Genomic DNA, 9587 nt, shown 5'->3' with positions numbered 1-9587 from the left:
CTTAACGAGCGGCAAGTCCATGAGCTTGGCAAGAAACCTCCTTGGCGCTGCCCTGTAACCCTGTCTCTGCCAGCAGCTGTGATGGTGGGAGGGTTTAGCGTTGTCTGTCAGTAAGAGCAGCGACCATCGGGCAGCCAGTACCAACCGTGCTGTTCCCCAGCTGACTGCAGAGGGGTTGGTGGGCACCAGTAACTCACGGGTTAAGTGAGACTGACAGCTGACCCGGCAAAACCCTGCTGGCAGTCTGGCAGACTGAGCCCCCTGAGCCTCAGAGTGCTTCAGGGACACCGACTGACACTCAAGTGGTTCTCAAGCGCAATAAATAACTCCTGCCAGTAGTCCTTAATGCTACTATTTAGTGTTACTGTTTATTTTGTCTCACAAAAGTGAAGTCAGTGCAAGGAGAAGTGAATCTACGTTCTTCTCACTGGTTAAACTACTTCCCAACACATGCAGGCACCACTCCCACTTCCCTCAGCCCTCGTCACCAGCTGATTCCAGCGGCCTCCAGTGCTGCTTGGTGGGCTGCCAAAGTGCTGGGTCTGTGGAGCTGGGCTCTTGTCCAGCATGTTTGGATGCTCCTTCCGATGTTCATTCAATGACTGCTCACAGGTACTCTTCCAGAGGAATATGCCGTCTGCAGTCTTTGAAGAAGTGTACCGTGTCTCATCCTGTGACCTCCAACAACACTGCTGTTCCTCACTCTCAAGACGGGCACGCTCCTGTGAGATCAGAGGCTGCAGTGTGGCTGTTTCTCTTGGCTTGTGTGGAGGTTTGGACCAGCTGGAACTCACCAGATCAGTGTTTTGTCATCCGATCCCATGGACTATAGCTGTTTAACACTATGCACAAACCAGCGCACGTGCTTTTTTATTTCTGGCTGTGGTGAAAAGCAGCGGGGCATGGTCTCAGTTTGTGATGTTGTGCTGTGCAAGCAGAAACAGGATGACAATGCCCAGGAAGTGTGGCCGTTGCCATCACTGGGAGAGTCTGTACTCGTCTTTAAAAACTGAAATGGTCAGCACTCTCCAGGAGCAATACTGAATCTGCACAAATCTACATTGCTCTGGGACAAAGGATTTTCCTTTTTCTGTCAGGACAAGGAGTTGGCTTCAGGTCTCAGTGTCTCTTTGCCCTTCGCAAGTGGCTTCTACTAATCACCTGAAAGCTCCTTTGGAAGATGGGCATCGCTTTTGCTATGAGGAAGCTCAAGGAGAAGGAGTTCTCCTGCAGTCAAGGTGCATGACCAGAGATGTCTACTTCCTCTTTTCTGTTCAGTTACAGGTTTCTCAGTTCTTTCTGACACCTTGTGCAAGTCAGTCCAATAATCACCTTGTGCTTTGGTTAAACCTGATGTTGTGAGCATCACAATGACATTGCTGGTGTCCATGACACTAATGCCATCACTGCTGATATTCTCAGTCAATGTTCAACTAAGGACCAGCTCGTAAATTGCTTTCTTCAATGAGCAAACCCAGCTTTTAAGGCCTCCAGGCTCTCCAGGTATCTTTTACGTATCAGGTGGCAGAAGGCGACCTAGCAATGTGACTCTCAGAAATTATCCATTCTGCAGAACTTGTAGGTCGGTCCAGAGTTTCCGTGTTTCACTGCTGTCAGCAAAGACCCGGACTTGGGCTGATAAAGTTTGTCTTTCCTTTCTTTCAGCTTTGAACTGGGCACTTGTAGGGAAAGTTCCCTGTGGTGCACTGAGAGTCAGATGTCAACTATGACTCAAGGTAGAGTCAACTTGATTTCCCGTGACACTATTATGTATGTCACATCTTAAATTTAGCAAGCAATAGCAAAAGAAGTTACAGCACAGTGTTCAGTACAAACATCAGAGGGTTAGGAAGTGTCTAGCACATTTTTCCACAGGCTCTTTGTAGCACCCTACCATGAATGCCTGCTATGTTTTGTGTGAGCGGTATAAAAATATTGCCATTTTTTCCATGAGACCACTGTCTTGCTGTGCAGTCAACATGGCTCTGGAAGTAGAGAGGGTCTTTGTGATGAAAGAAGCCTCTGTTGCAGCCAGGGATCATTTGCGCCCTGCACACACGCAAGCGTGCAATCATGTGTGTATGGGTAAATATAGGTATATAAATCTCAGTACAAAACGGCACACCTATTTTTGACATGGATGTAAGATGTTTTATTGAGTCCGTGAATGAGGAAATAGAAATACAGGCGTTAAAAGAAAAATGCATATGTGCATTTCCTTTAGGCAAGGTCTGGCTGCGCATGCTGCATGTCAGCCCTCTCCGGCTTTTCACCTTTGCAACCTCTGTCCCAGCTCAATGGGTGAAGAGTCATTGGACATCTCACTTTACCGCTCCTACCTGAATCAACGTCTAGCTCCCTGGCTTCCTTGTGGTGATGATGTTCTTTTTTGGTGAAGCTAATTTTTAGCCTTTTTCTCCCTACAAAAAAGTGCTGTGTGACTACAGTGTTTTGCTGCACATGAATACATCTGGCCATCCACCATGCCTAATAACTTGTAAGTCTGATTTTAATCAAACTTGGCAGTTGGAAGAGATCATAAACATCCAAAATACTTGCTGAAACAAGCCATCAGGGTGCAACAGAGTGAAAGTTCACTGGTAATTGTGGCGAGACATTTGTAGCTAGGCATCCAAGTAGGAGGGGGAAAGAGGGAGGTTATAAGCCATGTGCTCTCAGATGAAAAGCAAAGTTCTCAAGGAGCATGGCAGAATCCAGGAAAGGATGTGAATGTGTGCCAAATGGGGGGTTATGAATCCTGCAGCTCATGAAAGGAATTTGTTTCAGTGTGATCTAGTTTTCCAGGTCCATGCTGAGGTCAGTTTTAGCCATGGGGGTAGCACCAACTGCTGCCACAGGGCAACCACTCCTCACCTGAAGAGCAGCGTGTGGTCACCAGCAGCAGTGCAGGGCTGTATCCACACAGAAATGCCCTGTCCCCTGGTCCACAGCAAAATGTGGCCCCTCTCAATGCATGGCCTTTGTGGAACTGAAGGTGGCTGGGACAATAGGGGTGCAGGAGCTGGTCTAGCCCTTCTGAGTGTCTCTGTGTCAAGCTTCACCAAGCTCATTTCTGGCCTGGGAGGGCACAGAGAAACACAGCCCCCGCAGCAGCTCTCCTAGCAGCTTACCCCAAGCTCAGAATGCATTGTGTTGTCTGCTTCTCCAGGGAGAGCGGGAATTTGGGCTTGTGACCCTGCTCTTCAGTGTGGTTGCGGGCAGCCCTGAGCATCCCTGGGAACAGCAGCAGGCCCCACATGTGAGCAGCCTCAGATTGCACTGTGGTGAATATCCCATATCCCCAGCTTGCTCACAAGAGCAAAAAATATCCGGCGCACCTTCCCAGGGCATGAAAGTGGTACCTGGGATGGGCATGGCTTGGGCAAGAAGCTGGCGAGATGAGAGGTAGGAAGGCAAGGTCAAGATCTGGGGAAGGGCTGGATGAAGAGGGCTGGGGGGCAGAGCTGGATGGCCATGGGGCTGTGCACCCCACGCTGCGTGGTGGGGCCATGCGTGGGGTGCCCCAGTTCACAAGTGCCCTCTGCTGGCACCGTGCACCCTGAGCGCTGGCGACGGACCCTGCATGTGCCTGCACGCTCCGGACTCCAGCCTGTGCGCTGTGCTGCGCAGCTGCGCTCTTGGCTTAATTTAGTGCAGCTCCTTTAACAGAAACGCTGCTTCCAGGAGCGCAAGAGGGACAGAAGTGCTCCCTCTCCAGCGGCGTGGGATGGGGGGACCCACTTTGGGGTCATTGCTCCCTTCAAGGCATGCAAAACCCCAGGGGTATCCCCGGTGTCTGTGTCTCTACCCCGTCTCCCTCTCGCTCCGGGGCGTGCTGAGTGGCTGGTAGGCAAGGAGCATCGCTGCTGCACAGCACTGCTCCAGACAGGCACATTCCTCTGCTTTTTTCCAGCACCCTCGTGGCAGCAGCATGGAGCTGCGCCTTTCTGCAGGATTAGGGGCCAGAGGCAAGGGCATGGCTCGGTGCTGCCTGCAGGTCCCCCTGCCGCAGAGCCAGGAGGCTGAGTGCCCCAGCACGACCCCCTGCCCGCGGGATCCTGCTCCGCGAGGGCACTGCTTGCTGCGGTGTGGCCTGCAGAGCTCTTCTGGCAAGGCGCTGGTTTAGAAGGAGGGTTGGAAGAGCTTTAGCTGGAGGAACAGGTAGCAGGCAAAGCAGGCAGAGAGCAGAAGAACAAGTGAAGAGAGGCAGAAAGCTCTGGAGATCCAATAGCAACATCACCTGCTCTTTGTTGAAAGGCCCAAAGAGTCAAATTAGGGACAGCACTGTCTCTGTGGAAAGAACTCTCATGAGAGACCGGACAAGAAGCTTTGTCTACAATTTGCAATGCTTATTACTTGAAATAAAGGCTTGAAACTGGTCCAGCTTGGCAGAGTGCGAGACTCACATTTGACATCATCTTACAAACCTGTAAGCCTCTTTGCACAGTTCCTCTTCAACTTCTGCTGCCAACAATGAATCAGTTTTGTGGGGTGGTTTTGCACAGTGCAGCAATGTGGGAAGGGTGCCAAGCAGCCCTGACATAGCGGGTGCTGACACAGACCAGCTCCTGCTAACCTCCTTGCCTCCCAAATGGTGCCGGCAGGTCCTGCTGCAGACTGAGGGTGTCCCATATTGCGACAGAATGGTGCACGAGCCTGCACCTCCCTACCAGCCCTACGGGGCTGGTTCCCCCTTCTGTTTCAGTGGTAGCCACTCCTGTGACAAAGGCACATGTGCCTGTTTTGAACTGGATGGTGCTCAGCTGTGTCTCATGTCTCAGGTCCCATTTTGTGTCCTCACCTTGATAGAGAACTGAGGATAACCCTGCGCAAGAGGCACACAGTCAGGCCTGCCAGAGTACAGGGAGGTGCCTGCAAAGCTTTGGTTGTGTGTGGGTTGAGGAGTACAAGAGAAAAAAATAACTTCGTCTCCAGAGAAACGCATTGCCAGGCAAGAAGCTGCATTCTACCTGCAGTTACATTCATCTAAGCAAAGTGAAACTTCCACCATTTCTTAGTTACGGTCTTTGGCATTTTTGACCTGAATGGTTCCTTTACCTGTGTTGGGTTTTTATTATAGCTAGACATTGTGGCTCTGCCCAAGGTATGGTGCCACGCACATCATATTCTAGCCACCAAAATCAGGTTAAATGGGCCTTGCCAAAGGTCTGTCTCCAAAGCCAGCTCAAGTTGGGTCTTCTGTTGGTTTGGGTGGCTCCCACTCTAGTACTTCCCATACAGCCCGAATCATGTGTTACAGCAATTTAAACATAAATCCATTACAAGGGTGCTCAGGCTTTGTGCTTGTCATTATCAGCAGTGCATTTCTTCTTTATGCACTGCTTTGCCTCCTGGGACAGACAGCAGCAAGGATAGCACCTCTCTAGATGTGCCAGGACCTGGCTGGGACCTTGAGCAGTATATTTTCCAGAGCAGAATCTGCAATGAAGATTACACAGAAAGATGTGGTTTGGTGCCACTGTTGAGCTCGTTTTGCCTGACAGGTTCACAAAGGAGAAACTCTGCATTAGCATCTGGCTGCTCAAAAGTAAGCTGGTTGCAGTGCTTCTAGTCCTGCTCTGATCTGCCAGGAGAGATGTAGATGGCTGTAACGTGAGAGTAAAAAAATAAAGCAAAGATGTGAGTTGACTGAGGATATTGCTATCTCAACATAAACGAGATGTCTCAGAGAGAACTTTGCTCTGCAAGCTGCAAAGTCCACTCTGCAATTATTAAGAGGAATAGAAACCAACCTGCAGGAATGTGCCGGAAGAAACAGGATGGGTGCTTTTCTGTTTCATAATATTTATTGTGGCTTCCTCCTGGTGTTAATTTGTGCATACCCAAGTAGTTAATAGGTCGTTTGGAAAACATGGTACCTGCACAGTACATGGGCTCTGAAGTAGCAGGCAACCTGAAGGACACACAGTTCTGCTTTTACTATCTATGTGTAAGACCAGCTTCTTCCTTCTCTGTCAATTTAGCTAAAGGGAAAGTGCTGAGCTGTGTGTGTGCCTGCGCATCCACTATATAAACAGCGCACTGGAGAGCATTTCATTCCTTGAATTTTCTTCAGATGGATGTTGCACCCCTGGACGTGCAGAAGAAAGTGGAGACAAGTGTGAATGCTACCAGCAGCGATGTGGAAAGTTGGCCAGGCATGACTGGGTGACCCTGCTGCCAAAGATCCACGCGAATGCAGCATCACTGAACAACATCCCCTTAATGCATGGAGAAACAAAAAGGCGTCCCTGATTCTCTTACATTGCATCCATCTTTACATTAATTCATCCTGGGGTAGCTTCGGGGGCTTTAGTAACTGGCAAACTGGGAAGACCAGGCCTTTCCTGCAAAGGCCAAGGGACCTCCTCCACAAATACTTGCCAAGAGCAGCTGTCGCTCTGAAGCAGAGAGCTGGAGTATGTGCTACCCGTTTTCCTCCAGTGTAGTGCTAAATGCAGGATGATGGCAGCATTCAGTCCTACACAAGATGGAATCAGCAATGCTGAGAAAGAAGAAGGTATGGAAGAACTTATAAAAGCCCAGTACAGGTTTGTTCATCCAGAAACAAACTCCAGGGAGAAAGAGACTCCAAAATCTGACTTTTTGGTAGATTACAGTGTGTGCAAGTTCCCAGATAAACAAGAGTGAATATCAGTATGTTTGGGACAGCCGATATACCTACCACTGCTGCCAGCATCCAGGTTAACTGTGTCAGCTCAGAGGAGGGCAGATTCCCTCAGCGGTCCCAGCCTGGCTCACTCAGAGCTCTGCCCATCCAGACCAGGCACACAGCCTCATTCCCTCCCTTATGCCAGCACAGTGGCTTCGTTTACCCGATGCTGGGCATTTACTGGGGAAAATGTAAAGCCACGGTTTGCTGCTGTTTTGTCTGCTGCACTGAGGATTTGGACACCCATCCCTCACATGGGAGCACATGGGAAAAGGAAGGTCAACACCACCCTTAAGCTGCTAAGGAGCCGCAGGGCATTTGCGGGCTGCAGGTGCCTTCAGAGTGTGTCTTGCAGTCCAGAGGCCTGAATGGGCAGAGGCAAACCCAAGGGAGAGGAGACGCAGGTGTCCTTGGACTGGGGCAAGCTGCAGCAATTTCCACCAAGCTGCAGTGATCCCAGCTGGCAGCTGAAGCAGGGGAAAAGGGTGTGCAGTGGATGCTCTTCCTAGCCTGCTGCACCTCCTAGGTCCAGCGCACAGCCTGGCTTGGTGGGAAGCTCTGATCTTCTCCAGATAGATGCCACCTTGGCCCTGTTTCCTCTGGGACTCGTCCATGTACTCACCCTGTCTTGCACTCTCACAGCCAAAGGCGTCACTGGGAAATTCTTGAATCATCAAAGAAGTAGTAAGTGTTACTCACTGCCTGCCATGTGGGAGTATTTACCCACAGCAACAAAGAGGGGAGGGGGGCAGCCAAAGGTGTGGTCTGGATCCAGAAAGGCTGATTCCTGCTCCAGTTATGCAGGGAGACCTCCTCAGGTGTGAGGTTTGGGCTCCCCTGTGTAGCCAAAGGAAAACCTCTGGTCACCTGCGCTTTTTTGTGTGCAAAGGAGAAGAACAAATCAGTCCTTCTCCCTTCTACTTGTGGGGAGATTCAGGGTGAGTGGAAAGGCAGAACTGAGACTATCATCATCTCTGTAAAACCCACCTGGAGGCAGGGAGGGAGCCAAGGATGAAAATGAGTGTGGTACTTGCCTTCCTCTTTCTGACTTGCCGCCTTGTGCCACAGGAGGGTAGGCTCTGGGCTCTGGGCTTGGGCTGCACCAGTAAGGCAGTGCTCAGTTCCCGGCGTGCTGCAGTGTTGGTGGGTCCCCGGCACTTGCTAGTGTGCAAAGCCCTGGGAGGAGCAGCAGAACAGGAGTTAAAATATCAATGTGTGCGCAGCAAGCTGGGAAGCTGAGAACGGCCATGAAATCCAGGAAAGGCAGCAGATAACAGCAAGGAACTGGCAGGTGCTGGGTGGAGCAGTGACGACACCAAGGCCACACCACAGATAAGGCCACCAGGCAGATGTGGAGCAAGAGAGATGTGATGCAATCCAACTTGGCCTCCTGCTGCTGGTGCCCAGCCAAATGGAAAGCCTGCAAACAGCGTCGCGGTCACCCGGGAGGCAAAGCCGTGATAAGGGCTCACGATGCGACAAGCGATTGCGGGCAGGCGGCGTGGACGCTGGCGGGTGGGTGCCGGTGGAGCATGTGGGAGACAGCACAATGGCAGGGGCAACACTGCAAGGGAACCAGCGTGAGATCGGGTTTTTGGAAGTAGAAGGCTCCTTCCTTGTCATCACTGTCCCCAGCAGAGTTTCTCTGCCTTGCTGGCAGTGAGACTAAGCCTCTGGCTCTGCAGATGAGCCCAGCACCTTGATACCTGTCCCTCCTGCCCTTCTTGCAGGGCTGCAGATGGTGGGGATGCGGGGGACGAGGCAGCAGAGCCAGGAACCTCACTCCTGCCCCAGGAGAAGCTGGAGGCGAGTCCAAGGGCAGCCCCAGATACCAGGGATGGGGAGCAGCTCCCCCATGTCCTCCTGTACCGCTGGGAGCCTCAGACCCACCGAGGAACAGCAGAAGGTGTGCCCCTCTTTGTGATACCTGCAACGCAGAGGAGGAAAGCCCAGGCTCAAATGCGTGACTGTTTCAGATGCAGCTGGAGTTGCGTGGCCAACGTGAGGGCGAGCAGCCACTAGAAAACCTCTTGTCCCACCCAAGGAAGAATTTCCCCATCTCTTCTTTGCGGGGCACAGTAGGCAGGGGTTTCATCAGGGTCTGCAAGCCTGTGCTTGCGAGAAAAGCAGGAAAAGACAAAAAGAATTTGCAAGAGGTGTTTTCCCCTTTGTTATCTCTTAGCATGTCATTTTAATTTGCTCTGTGAAGGCAGCAGTATTTGAATACCACTGAGGAACCAGGTGGAGGAAGATCAAGCCTCCTATCGACCAGCAGCTTTTCCCCAGCAGCACACAACCTGCTGCCTCCAGCACAGAGGGGATGCAGATGCTTCCTGCTGCCCTCCATCCGAGGAGAGTGATCTGGAGCACATGACATGTCCCAGCTGCATTGCCCCAGCTCATCTCTCCTGCACTACCACTGGCATGACCCAAAGGGCCAGACCATGCTCAGGACTGGTGGCACAGCATGATTCTCTGCAGCAGTAGCACCAGAGGCTTTATGATCAGCGTTTGGGTGTTTTTTTGGGGAATAAAAATGTGAAGAAGACCATAAAGCCCCATGATAGATCTCATTCCAGCGCTGTGCTGAGTGTTGGTGTGAGAGAAGCTTGCAGGAGATAGCCCCACGATGTCCACATAGTTAAGTGTTGTCTGGGACCAGATTTGCAAGGTAGGTGCCTAAGGAAATACATCTGCGTGTGCCGGAGAGTGAGAGCTGCTGTGTTCCCAGCGCCCAGCGTGCTGGTGGCAGGGCCCTCCAGGGCTCGCACACCAAACTTCGTATAGGGCAGGGCTTGGTCAGGGCATCCACAGCTTTGTACGTGGCCCACCGAGGATGGACATCTCCCACCTCCCTGCTGGTCTGGGTTGATCACCCTTTGGTGTAAGGTTTCTTTCCTAACTCCTGGCCTGA

This window comes from Phaethon aethereus (assembly GCF_964289735.1).
Source record: "Phaethon aethereus genome assembly, chromosome: Z".
Classification (NCBI taxonomy): Eukaryota; Metazoa; Chordata; class Aves; order Phaethontiformes; family Phaethontidae; genus Phaethon; species Phaethon aethereus.
This window is presented reverse-complemented; position numbering follows the sequence as displayed.